The 17723-nt window shown below is 41.5% G+C and overlaps 1 protein-coding gene across 11 annotated transcripts in view; it reads left to right on the top strand.

The window, feature by feature from the left end:
• Positions 1-17723, top strand: part of LOC123854581 (polyunsaturated fatty acid lipoxygenase ALOX15) — a 71743-nt gene that overhangs the window by 19823 nt on the left and 34197 nt on the right. For 2 of the 11 annotated variants that reach the window (XR_010408498.1, XR_010408492.1), the window contains one exon: positions 11994-16160. The exons of 3 other annotated variants lie outside the window; for them this stretch is intronic. The gene's annotated coding sequence lies outside the window, so the exon portion shown is untranslated. Of the gene's footprint in view, positions 1-2; positions 4590-9760; positions 11050-11993; positions 16161-17723 lie in introns of those variants that run through there. 6 more of the 11 variants (XR_010408493.1, XR_010408491.1, XR_010408490.1 and 3 more) reach the window with 6 other exon arrangements.

Here is a 17723-nt window from a genome sequence, read left to right as displayed (position 1 = left end):
AGAGAGAGACACAGCGAGAGAGAGAACACAAGCAGGGGGAGTGGGAGAGGGAGAAGCAGGCTTCCCGCCGAGCAGGGAGCCCAATGCGGGGCTCGATCTCAGGACCCTGGGCTTGTGACCTGAGCCAAAGGCAGATGCTTAACGACTGAGCCACCCAGGTGCCCCGATGCAGTATTTTAAAAAATCAAAATGAATGCAAAGAAAAATATGTGATGAACTAAGATATCAAAATTTAAAATAAAGCCAGGATCACTTGTAAGACTTAATATTGGCCATCTATATCCTTAACATTTTTTGCAGTTATTCCTTCCACTAGAAACTTCTCTCTGGTTGACCTGATCCTTGGCACCCCCATACCCAACCCACAGGTGAATTGTGGGAATTTCTTACTTGATCTTATTTCTATTTATTCACAGGCCCTCTTACCTCCTCTCCCCACTTCCGTCCTCTCCTCAGCAATGGCGTACTTGAGGAAAGTCTGTATTTTTCTTATTGTGTAAAACAACTTATTTCTCATAGTCTCACTCTTCTTCAGACTCTGCTCTGTCTCCGGGCTTTCTGAAACCACAATGGGTCTTCAAGGTGTTTTGTAAATAATAGGCCATCTGCTACTTTAGCTACATAAAGAAATGACTTCCCAAGATTGAATTCTCAGGCATCATTGTCTTTTCCATGAGTGTCTGTAAATTGAAGAGAGCAAAGATTGACTCTCTTAAGATGCATACACTGCCATCCCCATCCCCAAACAATTGGCTACAATCAGGGTGTGTGTGTGTGTGTGTGTGTTTGATGAAAGTAAGAAAATGAATGTATCTAATTAGTTCTACAAGACTCTGAGAAGTAGATATTATTACTACTGTTTCATAAATGAAGGTACTAAGGCTCAAATTGGGGCAGGGATGTCCTCAAAGTCACACATGTAACAAGCAGGTGGAATAGCTCCGGAACAGTCATGGGCTTGATTGAGAGTCTCATCACCCATTCTCTCTTTGGTACTTCATTGTCACCTTCTGCCCTGATCCCTGTAATGAATCCCTTCCCAAAGCTTACTTACAACCTCTTCAGTGTTGTAAAAGTCTCCATTAGGGCTGCCTCTAGGGTGTGCGGGGTCTCAAGTGAATACTTTTTTGCAGGTCCCCTATCTGTATAGATGATTTCATTAAAATGTATTCCAGAATTCAGGGGTCCATGTTAGATACGGTGGTTTATATGGAACAATGGTTAGTGAGGCGGTACTTAGGTATTTCTCGTGTAGCTGGTGCACAAGGGGTCCAGCACAAGCAGTTGCTCCAGCAGCGTTCTGAGAAGGAGAGCTTACGGGGTACAGTTTTTTGAGATCTTGCATATTTGAAGATGTCTTTATTCAACTCACACTTGCTTGGTAATTTGCCTAGGACTGGAATCCAGGATGGGAAATGAACTTCCCTCAGAATTTTGAAGGTATTTTTGTTAGTGTAAGTATAGGCTAATTTCCATAACAAAGAAATTTCAAAATACAGTGACTTAGACATCCAATTAATAGTCCACATATTGGGCTCCAAACTGGGTGTGAAGCCTACTTAAAAAAAAAAAAAGTCCACATATTGTCTCTTCTAATTTCCAGCTCCTTTTCACTACTCTATTGGAGTAGTGAACTTCATTTCCACTTTTTCTATTAAATTAAAAATGTTTCTGCTATTGAATCTTTTCTGTTTTGTTCTTTGTTACTTTTAAAAAACACTTTGCTCCACCCAAAACAATGATACCTAGGAATAAACCTAGCCAAAGAGGTGAAAGACCTGTGCTCTGAAAACTATAAAACACTGATGAAAGAAAGTAAAGATGACCCAGAGAAATGGAAAGATATTCCATGTTCATGGATTGGAAGAACAAATAGTGCTAAAATGTCTATACTACCCAAAGCAATCTACAGATTTAGTGCAACCCCTATCAAAATACCACCGGCATTTTTTGCAGAGCTAGGAAACACAATCCTAACATTTGTATGGAACCACAAAAGACCCCCAAATAGCCAAAGCAACCTTGAAAAAGAAAAGCAAAGCTGGAGGCATCACAGTTCCGGACGTCAAGATATACTACAAAGCTGTAGTCATCAAAACGGTATGGTGCTGGCACAAAAATAGACACACAGATCAATGGAGCAGAATAAAAAGCCCAGAAATGGACCCACAACTCTATGGTCAACTAATCTCGGACAAAGTTGGAAAGAATATCCAATGGGAAAGAGACAGTCTCTTCAACAAATGATGTTGGAAGAACATGACAGAAACATGCAGAAGAATGAAACTGGACTACTTTCTTACACCATACATAAAAATACCTTCAAGATGGATTAAAGACCTAAATGTGAGACCTGAAACCATAAAAATCCTAGAAGAGAACACAGGCAGTAATTTTTTTTATATTGGCTGTAGCAACTTCTTTCTAGACATGTCTCTTGAGGCAAGGGAAGCAAAAGCAAAAATAAACTATTGGGATTTTATCAAAATAAAAAGCTTCTCTACAGTGAAGGAAACAACAAAACCAAGTGGCAACCTATGGAATGGAGAAGATATTTACAAGTGATCTATCTGATAAAGGGCTAATATCCAAAAAATACAAAGAACTTATAAAACTCAACACCAAAAAAATGAATAATCCAATTAAAAAATAGGCAGAAGACATGACTAGATATTTTCCCAAAGAAGACATAGAGATGGCCAACAGACACATGAAAAGATGCTCACCATCACTCATCATCAAAGAAATAAAAATTAAAACTACAGTGAAATATCACCTCACACCTGTCAGAATGGTGAAAATCAACAACACAAGGAATAACAGGTGTTAGCAAAGATGTGGAGAAAAAGGAACCTTTGTGCACTGTTGGTGGGAATGCAAACTGGTGCAGCGACTGTGGAAAACAGTATGGAGGGGCCTCAAAAAGTTAAAAATAGAACTACCTTAGGATCCAGCAACTGCACTACTGGGTGTTTACCCAAAGAATACAAAAATACTAATTCCAAGGGATACGTGCACCCAGATGTTTATAGCAGTATTATCTACAAAATAGCCAAATTATGGAAACGGCCCAAGTGTCTATCGATTGATGAATGGGCAAAGAAGACATGGTATATAGATACAATAGAATATTACTCAGCCATAAAAAGAGTGAAATCTTGCGATGACACAGATGGGACTAGAGAGTATTATGCTAAGTCAGTCTGTCAGAGAACGACAAATACCACATGATTTCACTCAGTGGAATTTAAGAAACAAAACAAATGAGCAAAGGGAAAAAAGAGAGAGAGACAAACCAAGAAACAGGCTCATAACTGTAGAGAACAAACTGATGGTTACCGGGGGGAGGTAGGTGGGGGGGATGGGTGAAATAGGTGATGGGAAATAAGGAGTGCACTTGTGATGAACGCCGGGTGGTGTATGGAAGAGTTGAATCATTATATTGTACACCTGAAACTAATATTATATACTGTATGTTGACTGAGTGGAATTTAAATAAAAACTTAAAAAAAACCCCCACCCCTCTCTTGTTTCAAGGATGCTAAATCTTCTCTAGTATTTCTGAACAGGGTAATTATAGTTGAAAAAAACTTCTATTCCTGCACTATTCCTGTTTTTTGAGTCCCTTTCTCTTTTTAAATGTCTGGTGATCCTTGGCTTTCTCTTCATATTTAAGCCTGAGGCACTAACAAAGCCCATTGTGGGGCTGTCCAAGGAATGAGCAGAGACCTGGCCATTGGTGTGGGATCTTAGTATCATTATCTTTAGGCATTTCCTAGTGGGATGCTTGGATTCTCCAGAGAGCAACATTCCAGTTTCCTCTTTGGGGTGTGTAAGCCTGGCCATCAGCATTCTTGGCAGGATTTGGAGAAAGGGGACGAGGCACTCACCATTTGGCATGTTGGCTTTCATTTAGATTTTCTGTTTTCAGTAGGGCACACCCACCTGATGTCCTGAGTCCAGGGCCCATTGCCTTATAAGAGGATAAACTTTTAGTCTTCTCTTGAGGAGAAGGAGAGAGAATTGCCTGAGTGGGCCGATAAAGGACTGTGGGGGCCATTTGCTTGCTTCTCATTCGGATTTTCAAGCAGTTCTGTGCTCAGTCGCACCTACACCCGTAACTGCAAGGTTCATTGGTATCCCAGTTCCTGAGCCTTTGTGGGGGATCTGAGCTGATTGGCCCACCCATACCCTGTAGACATTTGACTTTTTAACTTTCTCTAGTCTGCTAAACTAATTACCACTTGTCCACGTGCTTTCAGCTTCCAAACTATAGATGTCATTTCTTATCTACTCTTGCATCATCTTTTTTGGGAGAGGTAATCAAGAGAATGTGATCACAGTTCACCCAAGAGCTGGACTAAGGCAATCGGAGACTCCTTGTCACCTCCCCTACACCTGGAATGTATGTTCTCCCCACCATTCCCATGGGGGAGCCATTTTCAAGGACACAGAGAACAATGTGTTGTTGAGACCATCTGGATGGTATATGGGACTGAACCCACTTATGGCTTCTTTACAAACTTAAGATTTGTCAGGCAGGTGTGGAGATCTGCTCATCTTACAGCCACCCGAGACAAGCCTCGTAAGTAAGTTCCCTTGCTTATTAAAATTGCCACCTACCAATCTAGGGTGATCTGCCTCTTTTTTCAGTCTCTCCCTGCCCCCTCTGCATACAGGGCCAGTTTGTGAACCAACAATCTCTAATTCCTTTTGTAATTATGTTTTAAAAAATGTCCCTTAACTGGCATTTTGGTGGAGAAAGGAATGAGAGGAAAGAAGGGGGAAGAGCCCCAGTCCTTCATGATTACTTGCAAGAACATTTTTTTCTTTAAATAGTGCCACTCTTCCATTTTTTTCTCATCTCTCCTTCTTGAACTTTTGGATGGATGTTAGAACTTTTGGATTTATTCTCCATGTTCCTTAGTATTTCTTTTTCACTTTATCATAAAAGTGTTTCTATTTCTGCGTTTTGTACTTTGAGAACATTCCTTGGCTGAGTTTTCCAGCTCACAAATTTGCTCTTTAGCTGTGTCCATTCTGCCACTGAGTTGTAATCTCAGCAATTACACTTTTTTTTTAAAGATTTTATTTATTTATTTGAGAGACAGAGAATGAGAGACAGAGAGCATGAGAAGGAGGAAGGTCAGAGGGAGAAGCAGACTCCCTGCCAAGCAGGGAGTCCGATGCAGGACTCGATCCCAGGACTCCAGGATCATGACCCGAGCCGAAGGCAGTCGCTTAACCAACTGAGCCACCCAGGCGCCCCACAATTACACTTTTTTATTTCCAGCTTCTCTCATTGTTCCATTTAATAATTTCCAGTTCCTGCTTCATGACTGCACTATCTACCCTTATGTCTCTGAAGATATTGTTTATACTTAAAGTCCTATTCTGATACTTTATTAATTCTATTTCATTGGGTTTAAGTTCTTCCAGTTTTTAAAAAATCTTTATTCTATTTAAATTTAGTTCGTTAACATATAGTGTATTAGTTTCAGAGGTAGAGTTCAGTAAGTTCTTCCAGTTTTTGAGTGTGTGTCTTCTGAGGCTGGAAACTTCTCAACTGCCTGCTAATTCTTTCTTCATAAAAGAACTCTATCCTCCTCATAGTTCGTGTTATCTATTCGATTGTGCGCTGTCTTGGTGCTCACAGCCCCGCTGGGGAGAGGGGCTGGTGTTGCTGACACAGTTGCACTCTGTATTTGTTTCCACTGGAAGTTGGAAGTGGATGGATGTGCTGCTGGTGAGGAGCAGAGTGTGATTCCTCTCTCTCTATTCCTGCTGATGTTCTAGGCTGGTTTTCCCTTTCCATCTAGTATGACTTCTGTCTTTTAGCAAGTTCTCCCTCTCTTTCCCACCAACCACTCACTTTCTAATTTTGGAGCATAGGTGTTCATTTATCTATAATATACTTCCTATTGTGTTTATGGTTAGAATTTGGTGTAGAAGGTAGACTCCAGTTTCTTTCAGCCCGCCAACTTGTAATCAGCATTGATATTTACTCCTTATCAACTCCCCTTGTATTGGGGACTGAAAAGATATTTTGAAACAGTCTTGTGATTCTCAAACTATGAATCAAAGAAGCAAGAGTAGTTTAACCAATATATCCTGCTTCCCCAGTTTGTTACAAAACTGGCTTACATTTCTTTATTATTTAGATTAAACTATTCACTTCCACCCTGCCTGTTAGGATATGTTCTTCTTCCTTCTCCAGGAGCTTCTGTGATGTTAGTTAACAGTTCTACAGTACTTACCTTGGGCCAGACATTCATCTACGTGCTTTTTACATGTATGAACTCGTAACTCCAGACTCCTCAAAGAAGCTTATTAAGTTTAATGTGTCAGTACTTGTTACTCTTTCCTTGAGGAGAACAAATCCGAAAACCTGCTCAGTCTGTCAGAGATTCGTGTGTTTGCTTGTTTGTTTTTGTTTTGTTTTCAGACTCTTGTTGCCTTTACTGGAATGTGGATTGCTGGTAAATCCCAGGGTGTCCACTGGTTTTGCTCGTTTGTCCACTGGTAACCGGGTCACTGAACACTATGCAGTGTCCTCTGGGACAGCGGTCGGTCAAGAGGGGGACACATGGCCCAGGATGGGTTCCTCAGAGACACTGAGGCTTACTTCTGAGACTTTGATGGAAATAGGAGGAATGAAGTCTTTGTGTTTCCACCATGGCTGCCAACCTTGTAGACTCTAGGCCTGTTGACCACAGTGCCTTCCACTTGGTGAAAGCCTGTCAGAGAATAAAGCCGACATAGAGGAAAGCAAAGGTGGGCCCCGGACGAGAAAGACTGAATCTTGATGATATTGTTTGAACCCTTTGATCCAGCCACATCTGAGGTCAGACTACTTCTGACTTTCTAAATTATGGGAACCAATAAATGTCTTTTCTTTTTTAAAAGCCACTTTGAATTGACTTTCTGTTACATGTGAACAAAGAATCCTGAATAATGCAAGGGGTAAGGCAGGGGTACAGTTTCTGGACTGGGGGACAAGGGCACCTGTGGTCTGGGTCCAAGAAAGAGTGACTTAAAACAGCGTGCCAACCTGTGAGCAGCGTTCTTCCCAGACAGCCTGGGATCTGAGTGAGTTTGGATGTGGAGTGAATTTCTTGCTGTCTTTCTGGGGGTCCTTTTCCAGATGGTTCTCCTCTCTTAGTTGCTTGGGAACTTCTCTCAGGGGCAGGAATTGGGCATCTGCTGGCTTTTTTATGTTTCTAGAACCTCTCTGGGTGAGTCAGGCCGTTTGAAGGACAGTACATTTGGGTCTGAGAAAACTGTTTGCCCAGTGATTGGCCTTATATTATCACTTTGACTCATTACTTAATATTTCTTTTTTTTCCCTTATATAGTCAAAAGGAGAAATCCTCTGTTTTTTGTTTTTTTCTGAAGAATTGTTTTCTTGGGGGGTCCAGTTTTGTCCTGGTGCCTGCCCCCCCCAAGCTTAGGAAGGGTGTCCCATCAGCTCTCCTAGAGGAGGTACTTTAAAGTAGGTCACCTTGGGGTGCCTGGGTGGCTCAGTCGTTAAGCGTCTGCCTTCGGCTCAGGTCATGATCACAGGGTCCTGGGATCGAGCCCCGCATCGGGCTCCCTGCTTGGCGGAAAGCCTGCTTCTCCCTCTCCCACTCCCCCTGCTTGTGTTCCCTCTCTCGCTGTGTCTCTCTCTGTCAAATAAATAAAATCTTAAAAAATAATAATAAAATAAAATAACTTTAAATTTTAAAGTAGTTTCAGATTTACAGAAAAATTACAAAGATAGTACAGAGAGTCTGTCACCAATATTTTGAAATTTGTTTGAAAATTTTTAGGTTGGGGGTTTTCTCTGGAGTTATTTGGTGGTGACCCTGTACTTTGGTATAATGGCCAAGTAGAATATTTCAACAGTAGTGGGATCTTGGTCTCTTTGTAATCTGAGTGAATTATATAAGAAATTTTTATACTGAGGAATCCTTTCACCCTCATTTTGTTTGCAACTGTGGTCACCTTCTGGTTTCTGGTGGGGTACACTTCTGCATGGCCAGTGAAGTAATTGATCAACGCAAATGGGCCATGAAGCCTCCACCTGTCAGTCTTTGAGGATAACAGGAGGGTCTCCAATATATGAATATTACTTTGGAAGGTATATACAGACCAAGTATCTATGTTAGCAAGGCTTTTGTGTACATATGTGGTGTTACAGTTGGATTTGACTTTCTCAGCCAGTTGGTACTCAGATGGCCAAGTATGCCGTATTTTATAACAAAAATGTACAATTGAATATTTTACTGTATATTAGAGTATTTTTTCTTTTCATGAAATTATGTGACTAGGGACTTTTTTGGTTTTATTGTGAAGTAATTTTAAATCAACTTTGATGAGGTATAGTTTATATACAATAAAATGCATGTAATTGTAATTCCCATGAGTTTTGACAGACTTATACATTCTTATGACCACATAAATACATGGAATATTTTCATTATCCCAAAATATTTCTTTGTGCCACATATCGGTCAGCCTCCCTGGCCCTAGGCAACAACAGTGGTTTGCTTTCTGTCACCATAGGTTAGATTTGTCTTATCTAGGGTTACATATAAATGGAATCATATATCATATAGCCTTTTGTAGCCACTCAATGTAATGTCTTTGTGATTTAACCACTTTATTTTGGTTATCAGCCCTTCATTTCTTTAAAAGGACTTCCTTATTTTGAAATATTTATAGAGTCACAGGAAATTGCCAAGATAGGACAAAGAGGTCCCATGTGCATACTAATGTTAGCTCTAGGACAAAGGAAATCGCACTGGTACAATGGGTATGGATAGTTCTGTGTCATTCTGTCACGTGAAGATTTGGGCAGCCACCATTGCAAGTAAGCTACAGAGCTCTTCCATTCCCCAAAGCTCTCCCCGGTTTCACACTCTCCCTCCTCCCCTCACCATCTCTAACCCCTGGTGACCACTAATCTGTTCATCTCTATAGTTTTGTCATTTTTAAAATGTTACACAAATGGAATCATACAGTATGTGACCTTTTGAGATCGGCTGTTTTTCACTCAACAGAGTGCTCTTGGGGCGTGCGTTTTCATCCACTCTGCCAATCCAGTTGGCCTCCTCTGACTTGGTGGGGTGGGAGTGGCACCTTGTTATGGCTGGGTGGGGATGGAAGTCTAGGATTCCCCATGTGGTCTTTCCTGATGTTTTGGAAGGGCAGCCTTATCGACACCAAGTAGGGAAGAAAGTCCCGGCTCCCACCCAATTTTGTCTGATACCACACCAGCAGGGGAATGTTAGAGGTGCCTCGTTACAGCCAGACAAGAGTAGAGGTTGGGGAAAAAAAAAAAAAGAGTAGAGGTTGGGGTTGTCCATTCAGCATTTGCTGATGGGGGTGCTGATGGGGCTGTGGTCCTTTTCAGGGTGTTTGGCTGGCATAGAGCAATTGTGTCTAAAAGTTTACCGTCTTGCTAGTCTGCCCCCTTTCTTCTTCTGTTGGCCAGAGAAATTTCTTGGGGATTTTTTTGTTTGTACCTGTTGGTGTTCTCAGGTTGGCAGCTTCTCCAGCATCCAGACCCAGATATCTGAGGCAAAAACCCCAGGAACTCACTACCATGTCATTTCTGAGGTCCCAAGGTCCCTAGCCAGTCTGTCTTGTCTCTACCTTTTAGCGTCTTCTTGTGTGTGTTTTCTAGATAATGTTCATATTTAGTGGGAAGAATAGGGAGAAGTGTATCTATTTCTATTTCATCTTTAGTTCATTCCTTTTTTTTTTTTTTTTGCAGAGTAATACTCCATTGTATAGAAATAATACAATTTGTTTACCTGATTACCTGTTGATGCACATTTGGATTGTTTCCAGTTTTTGGCTTTGAACATGATTTACTGCTTCTATTAACATACATCGTCAAGTCTTTGTGTGGGCATATGTTTTCATTTCTCCGGATAAACACCTCGGGGTGGAATTGAGCTGAGTCATATGGTAATTGTATGTCTAACTTTACAAGAAACTGTCAAACTCTTTTCCAAAGCAGTTGTGCCATTTTCCTTTCCCACCAGCAGTGCTCCAGTTGCTGTCCATCCTCACCAACATTTGGTATTGACAGGCTTTTAAGTTTTAGTCACTCTGGTTTTAATTTGCATTTCCCTGGTGACTGACGATGTTGAACATCTTTTCATGTGCTCATTTGCCATTCATAGATCTTCTTTGGTAATGTGTCTATTACATATTTGGCCCATTTTGTTTTATTGAGCTGTTTGTCTTGTTATTATGGCGTTGTAAAAGTTCTTTATATTTTCTGGAGACAATTCTTTTATTAGATATGTGTTCTATGAATATTTTCTCCCACTCTGTGGCTTGGCTTTTCATTGTCTTAACAGTGTCTTTTGAAGGGAGCAAGTTTTTAATTTTGATGAGGTCTGGTCTATTAGTTTTTTTTCTTATAGTTGATATTTTTTTGTCCTATGAAAACTTCACCCAAATCAAAGTTAAAAAAATTTTCTCTTATATTTTTTTTGTGTCAAAGTGTTATGGTTTCAACTCTTACATGGAGGTTTGTTATTTATTTTGAATTATCTTTGCATGTGGTATGAGTTAGGGTTGAGATCCACTCTTTTGCATGTGAATATCCAGTTGTTCCAGCGCCTTTTGTTGAGAAGACTAATCTACATTACCTTGGAGACTGTTGATGATCAATTGACTATATATGTGTAGGTCTATTTCTGGACTCTCTTCCATTGATTTATATGTCTATCCTTGTGCCAATATCACATTGCTAATAATATATATTACCATTTCATACACTAACTTACGTAATAATGGAGTAGATTAGCTTTATGGTCAGTTCTACAGTAAGTCTTTTTTTTTTTTTTTTTTTTTTTTTAAAGGTTTTATTTATTTATTTGAGAGAGAGAGAATGAGAGAGAACACATGAGAGGGGGGAGGGTCAGAGGGAGAAGCAGACACCCTGCCGAGCAGGGAGCCCGATGCGGGACTCGATCCCGGGACTCCAGGATCATGACCTGAGCCGAAGGCAGTCGCTTAACCAACTGAGCCACCCAGGCGCCCTCTACAGTAAGTCTTGAAAGTCAGGTAACATATGTCCTCCAACTTTGCTCTTATTTTTCCAGACTGTTTTGAATATCCTATATCCTTTGCTTTTCTATTTAAATTTGAGATTCAGCCTGTCTAGTTCTACAAAATAGCTGCCTGGTACTTTTATTGGCATTGTGTTAATCTATAGATCAATTTAGGGAGAATTGACATCACTATACTGAGTCTTCTGAGCTATCAATATGATATGCCTCTTCAGTTATTTAGGTGCTTTTTAATATTTTGCACAATATTTTGTAGATCTTAATTTTTCAGATTTGGCCCTTTCTTGAGTTTTGGGACCAGTTTTCCCTCTTCCTTCCTCCCTCCCACTATCCCTCTTGATCTCTCCCTTCCTCCTCCCTCTCTTCTTTCCTCCCTGTGTTTGTTCATTCACCCCTCCCTTTTAGCCTTTCATTCTTTTTTCCTTTTGAAATTCAGCCATATAGTACATATCTTGAATCCCGTGGTCATTTCGTGAATTTGTTAAAACTTAAAGTGTGTTCTGTAGATAAATACATTTGGGAAGGGCGCCTGGGTGGCTCAGATGGTTGAGCGTCTGCCTTCGGCTCAGGTCATGATCCTGGGGTCCAGGAATTGAGTCCCGCATCGGGCTCCCTGCTCCTTGGGGAACATGCTTCTCCCTCTGCCTCTTTCTCTCTCATGAATAAATAAATAAAATCTTAAAAAAAAAATACACTTGGGAAGCTCACACTAGAGCCAGCAGAGGTTGCTCATATGGGAGAGGGTTGCTCATATCTTACATTTAAGATTGTTGTCAAGAGTGCAGACTCTGCCACATGACCAAGGCTCCCTGCAAGGGAGGCTGATGGGTGTCCACGTTCCCAGCTACAACTTGGGGATCTCTCTGATTGTGTGCTTATTTATTTATTTATTTATTTATTTATTTATTTATTTATTTATAGTTGGAGTCGGGGAGGAGCAGAGAGAGAGAGACTCTCAAGCAGACTTTGCACCAAGTAGAGCCCAACACGGGGCTCGATCCCACAACCCTGAGATCATGACCTGAGCTGAAATGAAGAGTCGGATGCTTAACCGACTGAGCCACCCAGGTGCCCCTCTCTGATTGCATTTTTGGGGGACAATCAAGAACTATTATCTTGAGATCTGAATGTAAATGCCAAATAGGCAGTTGGAGATACAAGGCTGCAGTCCTGGGAGAGTTTCAGGTTGGAGAGAAACAGATGCTACCTAATGATATATGGGATAAAAGTATTTAATGATATTAGAGATTATCCACTACATATTTCTTACAGTGTAACTGGCCATTACAGAATCCTTTAGAATAAAGGAACATGTGGGTGTTCTCCACTGACAGGCCCACCAGCTTGTGAGCTTTGGCCTTCTGGTGGCAGAGGATAGTTACGTAAGGCAGGGTGGGCTGTGCTTGCCTCCACACCAGGGGCCCACATCAATCAGCAGACGAAAACGTAATGAAGAGGGGCGCCTGGCTGGCTCAGTCAGTAGAGATGCAACTCTTGATCTTGGGGTTGTGAGTTTGAGCCCCACGTTGGGTGTAGAGATTACTTTAAAAAACTAAAAAAACATAATAAAGGGATGTATAGCTTCCTAGGTTTTGAAACAGTTACATCACAAAGAGCAGTCTGGAGAACACTGTAATAATGAGCAGTCTTGGGATAGTAAAAAAAAAAAAAAGGTGCAGACTGTATGCAGACCACCTGCATTTGCTCTACCATTACTACATTACATTACTTTAGGAAGGTTATTTCATCTCTTTGTGCTTCCATTTCTTCCTTTGTAAAATTGGGAAAATAATAGTATCTACACTATGATTTTTTTTTAAAGATTTTATTTATTTATTTGAGAGAGAATGAGAGACAGAGAGCATGAGAGGGGGGAGGGTCAGAGGGAGAAGCAGACCCCCCGCTGAGCAGGGAGACCGATGCGGGACTCGATCCCGGGACTCCAGGATCACGACCTGAGCCGAAGGCAGTCGCTTAACCGACTGAGCCACCCAGGCGCCCTACACTATGATTTTTTTTGATGATTAAAGGTCAGTGTATGTGAAATGGTTGGACTAGTGACTAGTAAGCACTGGATTGGCGTGTGATTATGCTATTACTGTTACGACTCATTGTCTCCTGGGGGAGGCAGCCCTGTAGTCACAACAGAAATAAAACACAGAGGAGTCCGATTGAGGTCTCGAAGCACAGAGATGGGAGGGGGAGGGTCAGGGGGAGTCTTCAGAGGGAGGTTTGTGTTTGGACTGACTCTTGAAGGATGAACGTAGCTCACCAGATGTGTAAGGAGAAAGAAGCGTCCTTGGCGGAGGAAAGGCAAAGTACAGAGGTGGAGAAATTTGAAACGTCACGTGCTTGTGGTAAACAGTAAGTGGCCTGTGGGGCTGGAGTGTAGAGCATTCATAGTAGGAGTCAGTGGGGGGGGGCCCCCCGTTGGAAAGGTAGGCGGGGCCACATTACTGTGAGCTCATACGCAGAGTGAAAACCGTTAAGTGAAAAGGCAAAACTTGTGTTGAACCTGAGCACTGAACTTTGGAGGAGATGGTACCAGTGAAGACAGTGAGTTTTACCTTTTTCTTTTATCTGAGCATGACTTTATTTATTTATTTTTTAAGATTTTATTTATTTATTTTGAGAGAGAGGTGATGGGAAGGGCAGAGAGAGAATCTCAAGCAGACTCTATGCTGAGTGTGGAGCTCGATGCCGGGCTCAATGTCATGACCTTGATACCATGACTTGAGCTGAAATCAAGAGTCAGATGCTTTATCGACTGAGCCACCCAGGTGCTCCTGAGCATGACTTTATTTACTTATTTTTTAATTTTAAAAAGATTTTATTTATTTATTCATTTGAGACAGAGAAAGAAAGCATGAGCAGGGGGAGGGGCAGAATGAGAGGGAGAAGCAGACTCCCCGCTGACACAGGGCTCGATCCCAGGACCCCGGGGTCATGACCCGAGCCGAAGGCAAACCGAGCATGACTTTAGACAGGGGTTCACCAACAAGCAGTGGCAGAACTGTGTACCAGAGGAGTTAGGGGGTGACAGGAGAGCCAAGAAGTAGAACTGTCACAGAGCCATGTGTGGTGGCAATTTAGGGCACAGGCAGTGACAGGAGTGACAATTCGAGTGGGCTGTTCATCCATTCAGCTAATGTTGGCTAAGTGTTCATTGTGTACCACATACCCCAGTAAGTAGATATTGGGGGCACAGAGTGAACACAGAGACAAAACCCCCTCTTCATCCTTCATTCTGTCATCCACTATGTATTTACTATATATATATATATATATATATATATATATATATATACTTTAAAGATTTTATTTATTTATTTGACAGAGAGAGACACAGCGAGAGAGGGAACACAAACAGGGGGAGTGGGAGAGGGAGAAGCAGGCTTCCCGCCGAGCAGGGAGCCCGATGCGGGGCTCGATCCCAGGACCCTGGAATCACGACCTGAGCCAAAGGCAGATGCTTAACGACTGAGCCACCCAGGCGCCCCTGTATTTACTATATTATATGTATTTTTTCTGGAGTATTTTAAGGCACATCCCAGACATCATATCAGTTCACCTTTAAATATTTTAGGATGTCTCTCTCACTGATAAGGACTTTAGAAAACATAACCGCCATATTATTATCGGCATCTCATTTATCACACCATACTTAATAGCATCGTACTCTTTACTAGTCAGTACACATTCGCATCTTCCCCAGTGTTTTATTTTTTTAAATTTAAATTCAATTAGCCAACATATAGTACATCATTCGTTTCAGATATAGTGTCCCCAGTGTTTTATTTATTTATTTATTTATTTTTTTAATTTTTAAAGATTTATTTATTTATTTGAGAGAGAATGAGAGACAGAGAGCAGGAGAGGGAGGAGGGTCAGAGGGAGAAGCAGACTCCCTGCCGAGCAGGGAGCCCGATGCAGGACTCGATCCCGGGACTCCAGGATCATGACCTGAGCCGAAGGCAGTCACTTAACCGACTGAGCCACCCAGGCGCCCGTGTCCCCAGTGTTTTAAAAATGTCTTCTTAAAAGTCAGTTTCTTTGTTCTCTATTCTGTTCCATTGGTCTATGTGTCTGTTTTTGTGCCAATACCATGCTGTCTTGATGACCACAGCTTTGTAATAGAGCTGGAAGTCAGGCATTGTGATGCCCCCAGCTTTAGTTTTCTTTTTCAACATTGCTCTGGCTACTCAGGGTCTTTTCTGGTTCCGTACAAATTTTAAGATTATTTGTTCCGGCTCTGGGAAAAATGTTGATTGTATTTTGATAGGAATTGCATTGAATGTGTAGATTGCTCTGGGTAGCACAGATAAATAAATAAACAATATTTATTCTTCCAATCCATGAGCATGGAACGTTTTTCCATTTCTTTGTGTCTTCCTCGGTTTCTTTCATGAGTATTCTTTAGTTTTCTGAGTATAGATCCTTTGCCTCTTGGGTTAGATTTATTCCTAGGTATCTTGTGGTTTTGGGTGCAATTGTAAATGGACCATTTTCTTACACCATACACAAAAATAAATTGAAAATGGATAAAAGACCTCAGTGTGAGAAAGGAATCCATTAAAGCCATAGAGGAGAACACAGGCAGCCACCTCTTCGACCTTGGAACAGCAACTTCTTGCAAGACACATCTCCAAAGGCAAGGGAAACAAAGGCAGAAATGAACTATTGGGACTTCATGGAGACAATATCTTCTACACAGCAAAGTAAACAGTCAACAAAACTAAAAGGCAACCTACGGAATGGGAGAAGATATTTGCAAATGACATATCAGATAAAGGGCTGGTATCCAAAATATATAAAGAACTTATCAAACTCAACACCCCCAAAACAAATAATCTAGTCAAGAAATGGGCAGAAGAGGGGCACCTGGGTGGCTCAGTCGTTAAGCGTCTGCCTTCGGCTCAGGTCATGGTCCCAGGGTCCTGGGATCGAGCCCCACATCGGGCTCCCTGCTCTGTGGGAAGCCTGCTTCTCCCTCTCCCACTCCCCCTCTTGTGTTCCTGCTCTCGCTGTCTCTCTCTCTGTCAAATAAATAAATAAAATCTTAAAAAAAAAAAAAAAAAAAAGAAATGGGCAGAAGACATGAACAGACATTTCTCCAAAGAAGACATCCAAATGGTCAACAGACACAAGAAAAAATGCTTCCACATCACTCGGCATCAGGGAAATACGGATCAAAACCACAATGAGATACCACCTCACACCAGTTACAATGGCTAAAATTAACCAGACAGGAAACAACAAGTGTTGGCGAGGATGAGGAGAAAGGGGAACCCTCTTGCTCTGCTGGTAGGAATGCAAGCTCATGCAGCCACTCTGGAAGACAGTATGGAAGTTCCTCAAAAAGTTAAAAACAGAGCTACCCTATGACCCAGCAATTGCACTACTATTTACCCCAAAGATACAGATACAGTGAAAAGAAGGGCCACCTGCACCCCAATGTTCATAGCAGCAATGTCCACAATAGCCAAACTGTGGAAAGAGCCAAGATGTCCACTGACAGATGAATGGATAAAGAAGATGTGGTATTAAAAAAAAAAAAAAAAAGATGGGGTATATATATACCCCATCTTTTATATATATACATACATACAATGGAATATTACTAGCCATTAGAAAGGATGAATATTTACCATTTACATCGATGTGGATGGAACTGGAGGGTATTATGCTGAGCGAAATAAGTCAATCATCATATGGTTTCACTCATATGTGGAATATAAGAAACAGCGCAGAGGATGATAGGGGAAGGGAGGGAAAACTGAATGGGAAGTCATCAGAGAGGGAGAAAAACCATGAGAGACTCCTAACTAGGAAACAAACTGAGGGTTGCTGGAGGGGAGGCGGATGGGGGGATGGGGTAACTGGGTGACAGGCATTAAGGAGGGGACATGATGTGATGAGTACCAGGTGTTATATGCAACTGATGAATCACTAAATTCTACCTCTGAAACTAATAATACACTTTATGTTAATTAAATTGAATTTGAATTTTAAAAAAAGTCTGTTTCTTTGAATCCAGATTCAAACAGGGCTACCCGTTGTATTTGCTTGACTTGTGTCTCTTATTAATCTCTAGTAGTTCTCCGTAGTCCCTTTTTTTAATTGAGATTTTATTTGTTTATTTGTCAGAGAGAGAGAGTGAGCACAAGCAGGGAGAGCAGGCAGAGGGAGAAGCAGGCTCCTCATTGAGCAAGGAGCCTGACACGGGACTCAATCCCAGGGCCCCGGGACCATGACCCAAGCTGAAAGCAGACGCCCAACTGACTGAGCCACCCAGGTGTCCCTCCATAGTCCCTTTTGTAACCTTTCATGCCGCTGAAATTTTTTTGTTTTTAAATTATCATATGGTAGGGGAGCCTGGGTGGCTCAGTTGGTTAAGTGTCTGACTCTTAGTTTTGGCTCAGGTCATGATCTTGGGCTTGTGAGCTTGAGTCCTGCTTTGGGCTGAGCGCTCAGGACAGTTAGCTTGTGCCTCTCCCTCCCCCAGCTCACTCTCTCTCTCTCTCTCTCACTCAAATAAATAATCTTTAAAAAAGTAAATTATCATATGGTAAAATTGACTTTTTGGTGTAGATTCATGTAACTCCTACCACAATCAGGTTACAGAACAATTTCTTCACCCCCCCAAAAAAA

Source organism: Mirounga angustirostris, unplaced genomic scaffold, assembly GCF_029215605.1.
Source record: "Mirounga angustirostris isolate CCGP_5_RB_7025 unplaced genomic scaffold, mMirAng1.0.hap1 SCAF_17, whole genome shotgun sequence".
NCBI classification, from domain to species: domain Eukaryota; kingdom Metazoa; phylum Chordata; class Mammalia; order Carnivora; family Phocidae; genus Mirounga; species Mirounga angustirostris.
The sequence above is the reverse complement of the archived record's forward strand: the minus strand, read 5'-3'. Positions and strand labels throughout refer to the sequence as shown.